This window comes from Nycticebus coucang, chromosome 15 (genome assembly GCF_027406575.1).
Source record: "Nycticebus coucang isolate mNycCou1 chromosome 15, mNycCou1.pri, whole genome shotgun sequence".
NCBI classification, from domain to species: domain Eukaryota; kingdom Metazoa; phylum Chordata; class Mammalia; order Primates; family Lorisidae; genus Nycticebus; species Nycticebus coucang.
Window position 1 is genome coordinate 65,251,115 of NC_069794.1, and position 17,360 is coordinate 65,268,474.

The window sequence follows — 17,360 nt, forward strand, 5'->3', positions numbered from 1 at the left end:
GGTCTGTGAGTCACCTCAGCAAAATCCTATACTCAGGGGTGGCCTCCTCTGGTTGCCCAGGGAGGCAGAGGGTATGGCTTCAGCCGCCTCAGGGAACTGCCGCTCTGATGTGGGTCTCCCCCAGCTTCACTCCTGTGTCCCAGAGTCAGGACCGACCAGCCGTAGTTCGGGCACTGTGCATACCCCGACAAATCCCTCAAGAATCTGGACTCCCGGGGGACAGGCCTCCAGATCCCAGAGTGTGGATGGGGTGGGGTGCTGGGAGCTCAGAGCCACCAGCAGCAAGCTCACTCCTTTCCTCCCAATCTTTGGCTCCACTGCACTGCCACAGCCCAAACCTCCAGGCTTCAGAGTGAGGGGGAGGTGGGGGAATGGCTGGAGCCCAGAACCGCCAGGCAGCGAACAGACTCGGCTCCACCCAGTTCCCTGCTCGGCCACACGGCAGGCGCTGAAGTCTCAAGACCACAGAGCAAGGGCAGGGCGAGTGCCAGGAGCCCAGAGCCAGCAAGGGCTCAGAGCTGCAGGGAGCCCAGTTGGCAGCGAGTAAATTCAGTTCCTCCCTGTCTCTCCCCCCGTTGTACCGCCACAGCTCAAGCCTTCAGTCTTCAGAGTGGGGGCAGGGTGGAGGGAGCAGCCCAGACCGCTCAGGTCTCTGGACCACAGAGTGAGGGCGGGGCAAGCGCCGGGAGCCCAGAGCCAGCAAGGGCTTAGAGCTGCAGGGAGCCCAGTCGGCATTGAGCAATTCAGTTTCTCCCAGTCTCTGGCCCGGTTGTACCGCCGCAGCTCAAGCCTTCAGGCTTCAGAGTGGGGGTGGGGTGGAGGGAGCGGCTGGAGCTCAGAACCGCACAGGCATTCAGGTCTCCGGACCACAGAGCAAGGGCGGGGCAAGTGCTGGGAGCCCAGAGCCAGCAAGGGCTCAGAGCTGCAGGGAGCCCAGTCGGCAGCGAGCAAATGCAGTTTCTTCCAGTCTCTCGCCTGGTTGTACCTTCAGGCTTCAGAGTGGGGGCGGGGTGGGGGGGGAGCGGCTGGAGCCCAGAACCGCTGGGCAGCGAACAGACTCGGCTACCCCCAGTTCCCTGCCCAGCCACACGGCAGGCGTTCAGGTCTCCGGACCACAGAGTGAGGGCAGGGGGAGTGCCAGGAGCTCAGAGCAGCTGGTAGCGAGTTCGACTCAGTTATATGCCTGGTTGTATTGTTGCCCAAGGAGGGCTGCTGCACCTCCCCTCGGGGAAGCACCACCCTGGTGTGGGTCTCCCTCCGCTGACTGTCCTGACCTCTCTCCCGTGCCCCAGAATCAGCGCTGACCAGCCACAGCTCAGGGACTGTCCTCTCCCCTTTAGGAGTCACCCAAGAATCCAAACTCCTGGGGGACAGGCTTTCAGACCTCAGAGAGAGTGGAGGGAAGTGCTGGGTGCTCAGAGTTGCCAGCAAGGGATATTTACAGATTTATACAGTTTTAGGCCTGGCAGGAGAACGCCTAGGCATCCTAGTAAGGGAGGTAGGTCCAGTTTGTAGTAGGTCTCTCCCGTGAAGTGTAGTGGGATGGCCTTTGATTTCTGCCCTTTTGCTTGTGGGGCCCTTAAGCCAATCAGGTGCGGGAGGGGGGACTCCCGTCCGCTTGGTGATGGGTTTTGTACCTTTTGTTTGCTTCCTTGTGGTCGCAGCTCTCCTCAGCGGGGTTGATGTGTGTTCTTCAACTTTCTCGCTTGGTGTTGCTCGAATCCATCAGGTTACTTGCTAAATTTTCGTCCCCTAACTCTCCTTCAGGATGGGAGCCTCTGTGGAAAGCTGGCAGTCCGCCATCTTCCCATCCATAAAAAACAATTTTCAAAGGGAAATGTTTGCAACTAGTAGGTGCTAGCTTTGGCAAGCTATAAAATCAAGCTCTTCAGAGCTGGACTAGCCCCCTGTAAAATTCAAAACCATGTCTAAGGGCACAACTGGGCAATGGCAGAGAGAAGACCAAAAGCTAGGTTATGGGCTTTGTGGTGATACCTGTAGTCCCTGCTAGTCAGGAGGATGAGGCAAGAGGATCACTTGAGCCTAAAACTTTGAGGTTGCTGTGAACTATGATGATGCCATGGTACTCTAACAACAGAGTGAGAATCTGTAAAAAAATTTTAAAAAAGCTAGGTTAGACACTCACCAGGAACGATGAATTTCTCTGAGAGCCAGACTGACACAGAAGAAAAAGCAATGATTAAAAATCATCAAAATGCTTTTCACTTTTTGGCTAGGAGGAGGCCAAGGTGCAACTTTCTTCAGTCGTCCTGAATCTGAATCCGGTTCATCCAACACCCGCTACCTCCACCATGTCACCTAAATTTGACCCCAAGGAGATCAAAGTTATGTACCTGAGGTGCACCGGTGGTGAAATCAGTGCCACATCTGCCCTGGCCCCCAAGATCAGCCCCCTGGGTTTGTTCCAAAAAAGGTTGGTAATGACATTGCCAAGGCAACAGGTCACTAGAAGGGTCTGAGGATTATAGTGAAACTGACCATCCAGAACAGACAGGCCCAGATGAAGTGGTACCTTCTGCCTCTGGCCTTGTCATCAGAGCCCTCGAGGAAACACTGAGAGATGGAAAGAAACAAAAAAAAAAATTAAACACAAGGAAATACCACTTTCAATGAGATTGTCAACATTGCCAGCCAGATGCCAAACCGATCTTTAGCCAGAGAACTCCCTGGAAACATTATAAAGAGATCCTGGGGACGGCCCAGTCAGTGGTCTGCAATGTTGATGGCCACCACCCTCATGACATCACAGAGGACATTGACAATGGTGCTATGGAATGCCCAGCTAGTTGAAAAGTACAAAGGAAAATGTTTCAATAAAGGAGCATTTGACACCCCCAAGAAAAGAACCATCAAAATCAGGCCCTAAAGACAAAGGTCAACACCCCTTTTTTTAATCTTAAAGGCAGCAGGTAAATCATGAGGTACGATCATACAGCGTATCCATAAAGTTTGTGTACAGTTTAAAATAGTTGTAACTTTGTAAGTATATGTGATAGAAAGAATCTGTAAAAAGGATTAGAAAGAAGAAATGCTTGATTTTAAATTACACATGAACTTTGTGGACACCTGTGTAATTGCTGGGTGTGGTGCATGGTGCCCTATTGCTTGTAGTAGTCTGTTAGTTACTCATTTAAGAAATACTTATTGAGCATCTACTTTTCTCTGGCATTGTTTTTGTTTTGGCAGCACTGGGCTAACAAAACACTAGTGACTAAAATAGGCTTCCTGTGCTGCAGTGGGAGGGATATTGTGAAGAGATGCACATTCACACATAAGCAGAAGATGATGTGGGTCTAAGCAATGCTCAACATCTCAACTTACTTCCCTTTGTCATAAAGGACACCCTTTGAAACAGAGCTGCTTGGGTAAAAAAGATAAAATCAATTTCTAAAAGCGTATTAAAGAAAGAGATATCAGCTCTCAAAGTTTACCATCATTCCTAATGAGTCTTTCCACCTGTGATCAAGAGTAAGCACAAGCCAGATTACTAGTTAACATACATACAGCAGCAAAGGCCCCAGACAAAAGCATCCTACATCAGAGTCAGTGACCCTATCGAGAAGGACTGCATCACTAAAGCCACCACAGGAACACAGCATTAACTGCAAAGATGCAACTTTTGCAAGAGGAACAGATGCTTCAGTTGGGCATGAGTGACCATGATCTCAATAGTGACCTTACAAAAGTCTTTCAGATAGGCTTGACGCCTGTAGCTCAGCTGCTAGGGTGCCAGCCACATACATCAGAGCTGGCAGGTTCGAATTCAGGCCTGGCTTGCCAAACAACAATGACAAGTACAACCAAAAAATAGCTGGGCATTGTAGCAGGTGCCTGTAGTCCCAGTTACTTGGGAGGCTGAGACAAGAGAATCACTTAAACCCAAGAGTTGGAGGATGCTGTGAGCTGTGACATCATAGCACTCTATCCAGGGCAATAGCTTGAGACTGTCTCAAAAAAAAGTCTTTGAGATCATAGCAGCCCCCACTTTGAGGGCAGAGAAGCTTTAGCTCCTAATACCAACAATGGCCTTTTTTCTTTTTTAATCTATCTAGACTGCCACAATGCCAGGCTATTTGTTAGAGATGGAGTCTCGCTCTTTCTCAGTCTGGTCTCAAACTCCTGAGCTCAGGCAATCCACCCGCCTTGGCCTCCCAGGCTGCTGGGATTACAGGCGAGAGCCACGAAACCTGGCCCTATGTTGGTTATTTCTGTGGCCCAAGAACAGAAGTTAAGAATGGATGTCATCCTTTAGAAGAAATTAGAGATCACAACCTAAAAGGTCCAACAAGCATTTTCTTAAAATAAAGAATATTAGAGAATAGAAATCACAGACAAGAGTCTAGGGTAAAAGGTAAAGTTCATTTTTATGAATTTTCTAGCCCCTCATTAAGCACACCCCGTAATAAACAGGGCAAGTGAGTAGAAAATGGTTAAATCTTTAACCACAGCGCTTGAGCTGTTTGGTTAACTTGGTTTCCCAGAATCTCTTCCCTTCTCAGTAACAACTTCCCTTCACGCTTTGACTTTAAGCAAAGATTCACATCTCCAAGGAAGCTGACAGACTCTGACACTATCAAAATCAAAACAGAAATCATTACAATGCCCAATAAACTCCAAAGCTTCTACAACAGTGTCCAGGAATTTCAACAAACTACAACTTTCCCAAGGTTGCACCTTCACCAAAACACTATGTGGTAAGAAAAGCAGCAGGAAGAAGACAGCACCGCACCGCGCTCTGGCCTCACCTGGATTCCACTCTGACTGATATGGCCTTCAGCAACAACCATTAATTTTCAAAATTGTTATTGGAAGAACACAGAGGAAGGACAGAAAGCAATTACAAGAAATAAGTGGGGGCTCGGCGCTTGTAGCTCAGTGGCAAGGGCGCCAGCCACCTACACTGGAGCTGACAGATTTGAACCCAGCCCTGGCCTGCCAAACAACAACAACTATAACAACAACAACAACAACAACAAACAGCCGGGCATTGTGGTGGGTGCCTGTAGCCCCAGCTACTTGGGGGACTGATGAAAGAGAATTGCTTATGCCCAAGAGTTTGAGGTTGCTGTGAGCTATGACACTATAGCACTCCACTGAGGGCAACATAGTGAGACTGTCTCAAAAAAAAAGAAAAGAAAAAAGAAAGAAGTGGGGTAAGATCAGGGAAAACCAAATACTTAGCCTAAGAGGACTGCAGGGTTGCCCAGAACACCCAAATGACTAACTCTCTATGGTCACTGAATATGTCACACTTTCCACTCTCATTCTATATAATAACTTGCAACAGTGCAGGTGTTATATGACAGTTTTAGAACTGAAATGGAGACCGTTAGGGGACTTGCCCATAGTCTCATCATTAGTAATTAGCAGAAGTAGGACAAAAACAAAAGTCTGACACTTGATCCACTGTTTTTTCCACTGCTATTCGCGTGTTCCATGTGTTCTGAAATTAGCAGGATATTTTCAATGTCATTAGCAAAGTAATTTTTTTTTTTTTTTTTACAGACTCTCATTTCATTGCCCTCAGGAGAGTGCTATAGCATCACAGCTCACAGCAACTTCAAACTATTGGGCTCAAGTGATTCTCTTGCCTCAGCCTCGCAAGTAGCTGGGACTATAGGCTCCACCACAGTGCTCAGCTATTTTTAGAGATGAGGTCTCGCTGTGGCTCAGACTGGTCTTAAACTCACGAGCTCAGGCAATCCACCTGCCTCAGCCTCCCAGAGTGCTAGGATTACAGGCATAAGGCACTTTGCCTTTAGCAAAGTAATGTTAAGCATTTTCCTATCAGACTTTCCATAAAACATAGGATTGAGAACCATATTTGATTTCATGTCTCTGGAAGAGTTATTCTCAAATTTTTATGTTTACTCTTCCCCATGAGTGTCAAAAAAAAATCTTTGAACCACACAATTTCAATATAAGAATATTTATTTGTATACCTTACACATGTACAATTATTCTAATATAGCATTTAACTATAAAACACATAAAAATAGCACTGTGTTCTTGCTTTCTAACGAATCATCTTGTATCCTAAAGCTAACTACTGTCCACTCTGGGAACTCATGCTCAGTGAACATTCTGCTTAAAGACCTTACACATAAAAAATAATAATAATAATAATAATAAAATAAAAACTTTACACATAGGGTCCAGGCACGGTGGCTCATGCCTATAATCCTAGCACTCTGGGAGGCCAAGGTGGGTGGATCACTTGAGCTCACAGGTTTGAGACCAGCCTGAACAAGAGCAAGACCCTGGCTCTAAAAAAATCCAGGCGTTGTGGTAGGCACCTGTCGTCCCAGCTTCTTGGGAGGCTGAGGCAAGAGAATTGCTTGAGTCCAAGAGTTTGACGTTGTTGTCAGCTATGATGCCACGGCACTCTACCAAGGGCAACAAAGTGACACTCTGTCTCAAAAAAAAAAAAAAAAAACCTCATATATAAAAAATAATAGCAAAAACAGAATTATACTATATATGATAACTAAAAGTTTGAAAAACTATTAATACAGAAATTTACCCAAAGTAAGGTAGGTATCTGCACATAAAAGATGGCTAGATTTCCATGTTTGGGCAAAATGAAATAAGAGTTATGTAGGAAAATGGTCTGGCACTTCCTTAAACAGCTAAACATACAATTACTATTTGGTCTAATAATTCTACTTTTGGATACATACTCAGGAGAAAGGAGAACATACGTTCACACAAAAACTTGTACACAAATGTTTATAGCAACATTATCCTTAACAGCTAAAAATGGAAACAATCCAAATCTCTATCAGTTGAGTAATGGATAAACTAAGTGTGCTTTATCCATACAATGGAATGTGATTCTGCCATAAATAGATTTGGAGTACCACGTCACACTGCAAAATGGGTGAACACTGAAAACATTATAATAAGTAAACGAAGCTTGACACAAAGGCATCTCGTACACACACACACACACACACACACACACACGTATTTATATGAAATGTCCAGAATAGGCAAGTTCATAGAGAACAAAAAGTAAGTTAGTGGTTGCGGATGTACCTATGGGCGCTTAAGGGAAGAGTCATATCTAGATGTGCTTGCATCGCTAGTAATAATGATTTAATAAGCGTAAAACTAATATTCAATTGTTTGTTGTAAGTAGGCTAGGAATTGAATTAAGAAAATGATTGCAGATGATGGGCAAAAGGGAACAAAAACTGGTCAGAGAAACCCAAAGCCTGGTGCAAAATGTACTGCTGAAGGCCTAGCCCCTTGAAGACTCAAGAGGCTATTTTTTTTTAATTATTATTAAATCATAGCTGTGTGCATTAATGCGATCATGGGGCACTATACACTGGTTTTATAGACCATTTGACATATTTTCATCACAGTGGTTAACATAGCCTTCCTGGCATTTTCTTAGTTATTGTGTTAAGACATTTATATTCTACATTTAAGTTTCACATGTACCCTTGTAAGATGCACCTGAAACTTCACCTCTCCCCCAGCATGACTCAGCTGCAGAGGTTACAGAGCAGGCAGGGCTCTCCCAGGAAGGGCAGTCCTCTCAGGAAGAATGAGTGCTTTGGGGGAGTTAGAGAACACTGAATGTTTAAACCTCCTTAAAGGGAACAAGAGTGGCTCTGGACTACATAAGGGGAAAATATCACCTTTCTTCTGTCACCTTGGTATGGTCAGAAGCCTCAGGTCATCTGAGCACAAGAATTCTGGAGTGTTAATTACCACTCCTGTGATTTGTCTGCAGGGCCTAATTGGGGTCTTCTTTGACATCCTGCTCCTGGACTGTGTTCCCTGTCCCGTGTTCTGTTTGTGTTAAGATCATAAATAACTTAGGGCAATAAAAGTAAAAGGTAAATCAGTCTAATTAATGTTAGTTAAAGAAACAGTTTGGTTAGAAAATGCAAGCACAGCAAGAACTAAGCAGGCCTTCCCCTGCTGGATGTATGAAATAAATATACAGCTGGCCCAGAGTCAGGGTCTGTGCTGGATCCTTACATGGAGCAAAAATCCCTCAGCCCATGCTGTTCTTAAAACTTTAAATATGGGTCTATCTTTTCATTTTTCTTCATTCTTCTATTTCTGCCAAGCACTGGAAAAGAACCACTGTGAACTTTGAGGCTGGTTCCCCAACAACTGGTTTGCTCAGGGTAGGAGAAGGAAATAACTAACAGGTTTCTTTTTGAGGTGATGAAAATGTTCTAAAAACTGTGCTAGGGGCGGCACCTGTAGCTCAGTGAGTAGGCTGCCATCTCCATATACTGAGGGTGGCCAGTTTGAACCCAGCCCCAGCCAAATTGCAACAAAAAATAGCTGGGTGTTGTGGCGGGCGCCTGTAGTCCCAGCTACTCAGGAAGCTGAGGCAAGAGAATCACTTAAGCCCAAGAGTTTGAAATTGCTGTGAGCTGGGAAGCCATGGCACTCTACCAAAGGCAATAAAGTAAGACTCTGTCTCTAAAAATAAAAAATAAATAAAAACCATGCTAATGGTAGCCCGTATCTATGAATACACTAAAAATAATTGCCTTGTACAGTTTAAATGGGTGAATTGCTTGGCATTTAAATTCTATCTGGATCTCAGTAATACGATTTTAAAAAAAGGAAATGGGGAGAAGGGCCCATCTCCCTTCAGAAAGATCTATGGACACTAGAGGAAGCTGACATTTCCTGGGCTATGAAATCAAAGGAACACAAGCTCCAAGTCAGGCTATGAGCAACGATACTGAAAGGATAGGAGAAAGTTAAAAGGAGAAGTAGAGAGTAGATGAAGGAAATGCTGAATATGTCTAAAATAGGTATGAAGAAAAGAGAGGAAGTAAAAGTGAACTTGTTATAATAGAACTATCTAGAAAAATAAAATCACGGACTGGTAAAGACAACATCAGCACTGTGACCACTAGCAATTGGGCAGCTATTGTCCAACCCTACCCCGAGGATGGTCTGGACTTACAGATAGGAAATAAGGTCAAAAAGTTTAAGTATTGTGGTTATTTTTGTTAAAAATATATTTTTTGAAAATGCATACATACATATTTAGAAATAATTGATTGAATTTCTTGAATTTGCTTTAGGATAATGCCAGTGGGGGGATATGAATGACACACAATTGGACATGTTACAATTGTTGAAGCTGGGAGAAAGGAGAGGTTGCTTATTATACCATTCTCTTTATTCAGAAGTTTGAAATTTTCCACTGAAAAAATTCCCAAAGCTGGGCACGGTGGCTCATGCCTATGATCTTAGCACCCTGAGAGGCCAAGGCGGGTAGATTGCCTGGAATTTGAGACCAGCCTGAGCAAAAGTGACACCCCCTCTCTACTGAAAGTAGAAAAACTGAGGCAAGAGGATCGCTTGAGCCCGAGTTGGAGGTTTCTGTGAGTTATGATGCCATAGCACTCTAGCCAGGGCGACAGCTTGAGACTCTGTATCAAAAAAAAATAGAAAAGAAAAAATTCCCAAACCTTCAACATTTGCTACATCTGTCCATGTGTCCCTAAGTTACCCCTCTGACCTCCTTATCTGTTACCTGGACACTTCTATATCCCTCTACCTGTACCTTCCCCAAGGTCTTTATTCAAATGGTAGCTTTGGACTGGAACTCTTTCCCAGCACCCTTTTTTTTTTTTTAATTGGTGGCAATTCTTCCCTTTTTTTTTTAATTTCAGATTAATGTGAGAGTACAATTAGGTTAACAATGTTTGCGTTTGTTAGGTAAAATCCCTATTATAATTGTGCCCATCACCCAAGAGGTGTGCCATAGACCCTTATGTTGTGCCCATTAAGTGGGAGCACACCCATTGCTCTCCCCTCTCCCTCCTCCTTCGCTCCCTCCCCTTCCCCACAACTTTGAGTTTTTCTCTTATGTAGGCAAGATCATCTACTGCCTTTGTATTAGAATTGAGTACATTGGATACTTACTTTTCCATTCTTGTGATACTTTACTAAGATGAATGTATGAATGTTTTAATTGTATTTCTTTTTTAAATTTCATAATATTATAGGGGTACAAATTTTGGTTACCTAAATTGCTTATGTACAAGTTTAAGTCAAAGTTATAAGTGTACCCAGCTGGATGGAACTACAGACCCTTCACGAAAGTATCACAAAAATGGAAAAACAATTACCATTTACATGCACATATGGAAATAACATCCATCACCTTAAAAAAAAAAATACCATAAGCACTACAGGGAAATGCTATCTCCATGTACTGCCCTATTTTTTTCTTTTTTCTTGGAGACAGAGTCTGAAGTTGTCGCCCTCAGTAGAATGCCATGGAATCACAGCTTACAGCATCCTCAAACTCTTAGGCTCAAGCAATTCCCTTGCCTCAGCCTCTCAAGTTGCTGGGACTAGAAGTGCCTGCCACAACGCCCAGCTATTTTTTGTTTCAGTTGTCATTGTTGTTTAGCTGACCTGGGCGGGCTTCGAACCTGCCACCTCGGTGTATGTGGCGTGCTGTAACCACTGTGCTATGGGCACTAAGCCTGCCCTATTTTTTTCTATAGCATTCATCTTCTGACATCTTCCTTCTGGTCAGTTTGTAACTAACATGTGGCATTTATAATACTTTGCACCTGGCACACACACTTCCTTATCCTTCCAGTAGGTAAGAATCCTTCAAGGTGTTTCAGACTATTACCAACCAAGCCCAACCCCCAAACAAAAAGGAACTCCTTGTGTTCTAAACAGCAACACACAACGGGCAGCCAGGGGATGGGGGTAGGTTGAAAATTATTGAGGTTATCTTGACTATGAAACAATTCATATGCAAACATAACCTGCAAGTCCAAGTGGCACCATTTGGACAAACAGAAAGCATCATCTTTCTTTCACAGTATAATAGAAGGTACTTGAAGTTAATTACGAATTGTTTCTGCTGTATTAAGGCAAACAGCCTGCTTGAAGAGCTGTTTTCAAATGACTAAATCCCAGAAAGGCCCTATCTGAACTAATCTAGCCCTAATTCTACAAGCAGAGGGGGAAGGGAAGACTATTTAAATGTCATGAATCCAAACATCTCTCCAGGTAGTCAGATTCACCAAGCATGGAGCAGATGTGGGGAATCTGGCAAAGCCAGCAGCACTGACGTATTTACCTCCCTCACCCAAATCTCCACGAAATCAAGAGTCTGCCCCTAAACTAACAGTGCAAGATCAAAACAAAAATAAACAAAAAACAGATTTTTATAGGGGTCATAGGACAAATCAAATTATTTGACAACTGAGCCATGTTTTCAAAAATATCTTAAAATGCACATATGGAAGTGCAAGTCTTCTCCCTTGCCAGACTTAAAGAGGGCATCCCAAAAAGTGTCTAACTGCGGGTGCTTTTCAAGGTTACCTGCCAATAAAACCTTTCAGATCTAATTTACATTCAGTTCTCTTAACAAATATAAAGCTAAGAATCACAGGAACTAAAGCATTTACACATAAAAACAATTTTTCAACATAATTGTTGGGCAAAGCACATTCAGTGTATCATTCATTTCACCTTCTACTCATTTGCCATTTTCCAGCCTACTCACAACAAAAACACTTAAATTTGAAACTTTGATTACACTCTAAGAAGTATTTTATTTGAGGACTCCAGGCATCTCTGGCTAGTGGGATCTGCCTATAATTATCCCTTTGAAGATACAGGGAGTCAGCAAGAGACTTCTGGACCCCAAGAGAAGGACAAAAACAGTGGAAAACTGGCAAGTGGTTGCGTGTGTTCGATCGACTAATCCCGCAGGCAACAGTAAGTACAAGCTGCAGTGAGACTGCAAACCAGAAGGGCCTTACCTGTGAACTGTTTCGATGTTTTTGGACTTGGCACTCAGTTGAACTGCCTTGAGAAGAGCTTGAGCAGGAGTGCGGAGAATGTTGGGCATTGTCTAGGGCCCCAGACTGAACCGATGAGCCGGATGAAGCTAATAGAATTCGGCTGTGGGCTGCAGGGATCCATTGTGAGAGAACTGCCCCGGCAAGCTCCGCCCTCAGGGTCCCAGAGCAAGGATAAGGCAGGAGCTAGTAACTTAGTGACTGAGCAGCCTAAAGGTGGGGACTGAGCTGCCTTACAGCCTTAACCCTCAGGGGCAGAGTGAGACTGGTTTTGGTACATTGGAGCCTCAGGCTGTTGCCCTGGGTAGACTCTGTAGCATCATAGCTCATAGCCACCTCAAACTACTGGGCTTGGCACCGCACGGACCTCCATAAGAGGTTCACCGTGACCACCGACCCGCAACCCGTGCCTGCCAGGCCTCTGCATGTCCTGAACAGGAACTGCGGAAGCCATGCAACCCTGCGTCCTCCCTCCTGTACACTCCCTGCCTCCACACTGGCCTGCTCATCTGGACAGGGATTCTGGTAGCCGCATGCCCTCCGGAACCCTCCCTGCCTCTGTACAGAGCCCTTCTCCTGGCCAGAGACTGCTGGAGCCTTGGGCTCTCTGTGCCAAAGAGACTGGGCACCAGGCACTCCCAGAACCGAGCGCACCACCTCCCACCCTGTTGCTGGATCCGGGTGTGTCACCCTCCAGAGCTACTTCCACAACCAGAACTCCCTGGCTGGTGCAGCCCCAGAGGAACTACACAGGGTCACTCACTACAAAGATCCAGCAACAATAGAGTGATCGCACTGGGGTCTAATCTTGGAGAGACACCTCCCAAAATCTGAGAACGGCGAGAGGCAATGGTGAAAAACAATCATGAGGCGAAATCAACAGAAAAACTCTGGCAATATGAATAATCAGAGTAGATCAACTCCCCCAAGGATCGATGGGGCAGACGCAGCACAAGATCCCATGCACAAACAAATAGCTGAGATGTCAGAAATCGAATTCAGAATCTGGATAGCAAATAAGATCGAATTAGAATTTCAAGCAGTAACCCAAAAGATGGCTCAAGAATTCAACAAATTCTGGGCGGCACCTGTGGCTCAAAGGAGTAGGGCACTGGCCCCATATGCTGGAGGTGGTGGGTTCAAACCCAGCCCCAGCCAAAAAACTGAAAAGAAAAAAAAAGAATTCAACAAATTCGAAGACCAAATGACCAAAGATTTTGACACATTGAGACAAGAAGTTGCAGCCCTCAAAGCTCTGAGAAACACAGTAGAATCCCTCAATAACAGAATGGAACAAGCAGAAGAAAGGATTTCTGACAGTGAAGACAAAGCTTTCAAATGCTCTCAAACTCTGAAAGAGGAAGAGAAATGCAGGGCAAAAACAGATCACTCTCTCAGAGAGCTCTGAGATAATTCAACGAAAAACAATATTCATCTTATAGGGATTCCAGAAAGCGACAAAGTGGCTTCACAAGGCACAGAGTCTCTTCTCCATGAGATGATGAAGGAGAACTTTCCAGACGTGCCAAGAGATCCTGAAATTCAGATAGCAGACAGTTTCAGAACTCCAGCATGACTCAACCCGAATAAGACCTATACCAGGATCCTGTACCCAGCTGAACCGAGCTTCATTTATGACAGAGAAATTAAATACATCCATGACACTCACATGTTGAAGAAATTTGCCATAACTAAACCAGCTCTCCAGGATATTCTCAGACCTATCCTCCCTAAAGACCAGTGTAATTCTCCACCACAAAGTAAACACACCCAGAAAATTTTGATCAAATTCCACCTTCCACAGTCGCAAAAGGATTAAAAATGTTCACCGGACTCTCGAAAGGCTTATCAATATTCTCAATTAATGTGAATAGTTTAAATTGTCCTCTAAAGAGGCACAGGTTAGCTGACTGGATACCAAAACTCAATCCAGATATCTGCTGCATACAAGAATCGCATCTTACATTAAAAGACAAATATAGACTCAATTGTCATCTATACTCCAGGCAAATGGAAAGCAGAAAAAAGCAGGTGTTGCAATCCTATTAGCAGACGCAATAGGCTTTAAACCAACCGAAATAAGGAAGGATAAGGATGAACACTTCGTATTTGTTAAAGGTAATACTCAATATGATGAGATTTCAATGACTAATATTTATGCACCCAACCAGAACGCACCTCAATTTATAAGAGAAACTCTAACAGACATGAGCAACTGGTCATGAGGAACTGATTTCCTCCAGTTCCATAATAGTTGGAGATTTTAACACCCCTCTAGCAGTGCTGGATAGATCCTCCAAAAAGAAGCTAAGGAAAGAAATCTTAGATTTAAACTTAAACATTCAACATCTGGACTTAACAGACATCTACAGAACATTTCATGCCAACAAAACTGAATACACATTCTTCTTATCAGCCCATGGAACATACTTCAAAATCGACCACATCCTGGGCCACAAATCTAACCTCAACAAATTTTAAAAAATAGAAATTATTCCTTGCATCTTCTCAGACCATCATGGAATAAAAGTTGAACTCAATAACAACAGAAACCTGCATACCCATACAAAATCATGGAAGCTAAACAATCTTATACTGAAGGATACATGGGTTATAGACGAGATTAAGAAGGAAATCACCAAATTTTTGGAACAGAACAACAATCAAGACCCAAATTACCAGAAACTCTGGGATACTGCAAAGGCAGTCCTAAGAAGAAAATTTATAGCGCTGCAAGCCTTCCTCAAGAAAACCAAAAGAGAGGAAGTTAATAACTTAATGGGATATCCAAAGCAACTGGAGAAGGAAGAACACCTCAACCTCAAACCCAGCAGAAGAAAAGAAATAACCAAAATCAGAACAGAATTAAATGAAATTAAAAACAAAAGAATTCTATAACAGATCAATAAATCGAAAAGTTGGTTTTTGAAAAGATCAATAAAATAGATAAACCTTTGGCCAACCTAATCAGGAAAAAAAAGAGTAAAATCTCTAATTTCATCAATCAGAAATGGTAATGATGAAATAACGACAGACCCCTCAGAAATTCAAAAAATCCTTAACAAATATTACATGAAACTCTACTCTTAGAAATATGAAAATCGGAAAGAAATCAACCAATACCTGGAAGTACACCACCTACCAAGACTTAGCCATAATGAACTGGAAATGTTGAACAGGCCTATATCAAGTTCTGAAATAGCATCAACTATACGAAATCTCCCTAAAAAGAAAAGCCCAGGACCAGATGGCTTTACGTCAGAATTCTACCAAACCTTTAAAGAAGAACTAGTACCTATACTACTAAACCTCTTCCAAAATATAGAAAAAGAAGGAATATTACCCAACACATTCTACAAAGCAAACATCACCTTGATCCCCAAACCAGGAAAAGACCCAACAAGAAAAGAAAATTATAGACCAATATCACTAATGAATATTGATGCAAAAATACTCAATAAGATCCTAACAAACAGAATCCAACAACATATCAAAAAAATTATACACCACAACCAAGTGGGATTTATCCGAGGCTCTCAAGGCTGGTTCAATATACGTAAATCTATAAATGTAATTCAGCACATAAACAAACTAAAAAATAAGGACCATATGATTCTTTCAATTGATGCAGAAAAAGCTTTTGATACTATCCAGCATCTCCTTCATGATCAGAACACTTAACAAAATTGGTATAGAAGGGACATTTCTTAAACTAATAGAGGCCATCTACAGCAAACCCACAGCCAATATCGTATTGAATGGAGTTAAATTGAAATCATTTCCATTTAGATCAGGAACCAGGCAAGGTTGCCCATTGTCTCCATTGCTCTTTAAATTGTAATGGAAGTTTTAGCCATTGCAATTAGGGAAGAAAAGGCGATCAAGGGTATCCACATAGGGTCAGAAGAGATCAAACTTTTACTCTTCACAGATGACATGATCGTACATCTGGAAAACACTAGGGATTCTACTACAAAACTTTTAGAAGTGATCAAGGAATATAGCAATGTCTCAGGCTACAAAATCAATACCCATAAATCTGTAGCCTTTATATATAGCAAGAATAACCAAGCTGAAAAAACAGTCAAGGACTCTATTCCTTTCACAGTAGTGCCAAAGAAGATGAAATATTTGGGAGTATACCTAACAAAGGACTTGAAAGACCTCTACAAAGAGAACTATGAAACTTTAAGAAAAGAAATAGCTGAAGATGTTAACAAATGGAAAAACATACCATGCTCATGGCTGGGAAGAATCAACATTGTTAAAATGTCTATACTACCCAAAGCAATATATAATTTCAATGCAATTCCTATCAAAGTTCCCTTGTCATATTTTAAAGATCTTGAAAAAATAATACTTCGTTTTATATGGAATCAGAAAAAACCTCGAATAGCCAAAACATTACTCAGAAATAAAAACAAAGCAGGAGGAATCATGCTACCAGACCTGAGACTATACTATAAATTGATAGTGATCAAAACAGCATGGCATTGGCACAAAAACAGAGAAGTAGATGTCTGGAACAGAATAGAGAACCAAGAGATGAATCCAGCTACTTACCATTATTTGATCTTTGACAAGCCAATTAAAAACATTCAGTGGGGAAAAGATTCCCTATTTAACAAATGGTGCTGGGTAAACTGGCTGGAGATCTGTAAAAGACTGAAACTGGACCCAAACCTTTCACCATTAACTAAGATAGACTCTCAATGGATAAAAGATTTAAACTTAAGACATGAAACTATAAAAATACCTGAAGAAAGTGCAGGGAAAACTCTTGAAGGAATCAGCCTGGGTGAATATTTTATGAGGAGGACTCCCCAGGCAATTGAAGCAATATCAAAAATACACTACTGGGACCTGATCAAACTAAAAAACTTCTGGACAGCCAAGAACATAGTGAGTAAAGCAAGCAGACAGCCCTCAGAATGGGAGAAAATATTTGCAGGTTATAACTCCGATCAAGGTCTAATAACCAGAATCCACAGAGAACTGAAACATATTAGCAAGAAAAGAACACGTGATCCCATCTCAGGGTGGACAAGGGACTTGAAGAGAAACTTCTCTGAAGAAGACACACGATCTACAAACACATGAAAAAAAGCTCATCATTCTTAATCATCAGAGAAATGCAAATCAAAACTACTTTGAGGTATCACCTAACCCCAGTAAGAGTAGCCCACATAACAAAATCCCAAAACCAAAGATGTGGATGTGGAGAAAAGGGCACACTTCTACACTTCTGGTGGGAATGCACACTAATACGTTCCTTCTGGAAAGATGTTTGGAGAGTACTTAGGGACCTAAAAATAGACCTGCTATTTGATCCTATAATTCCTTTACTAGGTTTATACCCAGAAGATCAAAAATCACAATATAACAAAGACACCTGTACCAGAATGTTTATTGCAGCCCAATTCATAATCACTAAGTCATGGAAGAAGCCCAAGTGCCCATCGACCCACGAATGGACTAGCAAAGTGTGGTACATGTATACCATGGAATATTATGCAG

The 17,360-nt window shown here is 42.8% G+C and overlaps 1 protein-coding gene across 10 annotated transcripts in view; it reads right to left on the minus strand.

Moving 5' to 3' along the window:
* RUBCNL (rubicon like autophagy enhancer) overlaps nt 1–17,360 on the minus strand; it is a 71,378-nt gene that overhangs the window by 50,581 nt on the left and 3,437 nt on the right. The window contains exon 1 of one of the 10 annotated variants that reach the window (XM_053563948.1): nt 11,805–12,397. The exons of 8 other annotated variants lie outside the window; for them this stretch is intronic. The gene's annotated coding sequence lies outside the window, so the exon portion shown is untranslated. Of the gene's footprint in view, nt 1–1,637; nt 1,786–11,804; nt 12,398–17,360 lie in introns of those variants that run through there. One more of the 10 variants, XM_053563950.1, reaches the window with a different exon arrangement.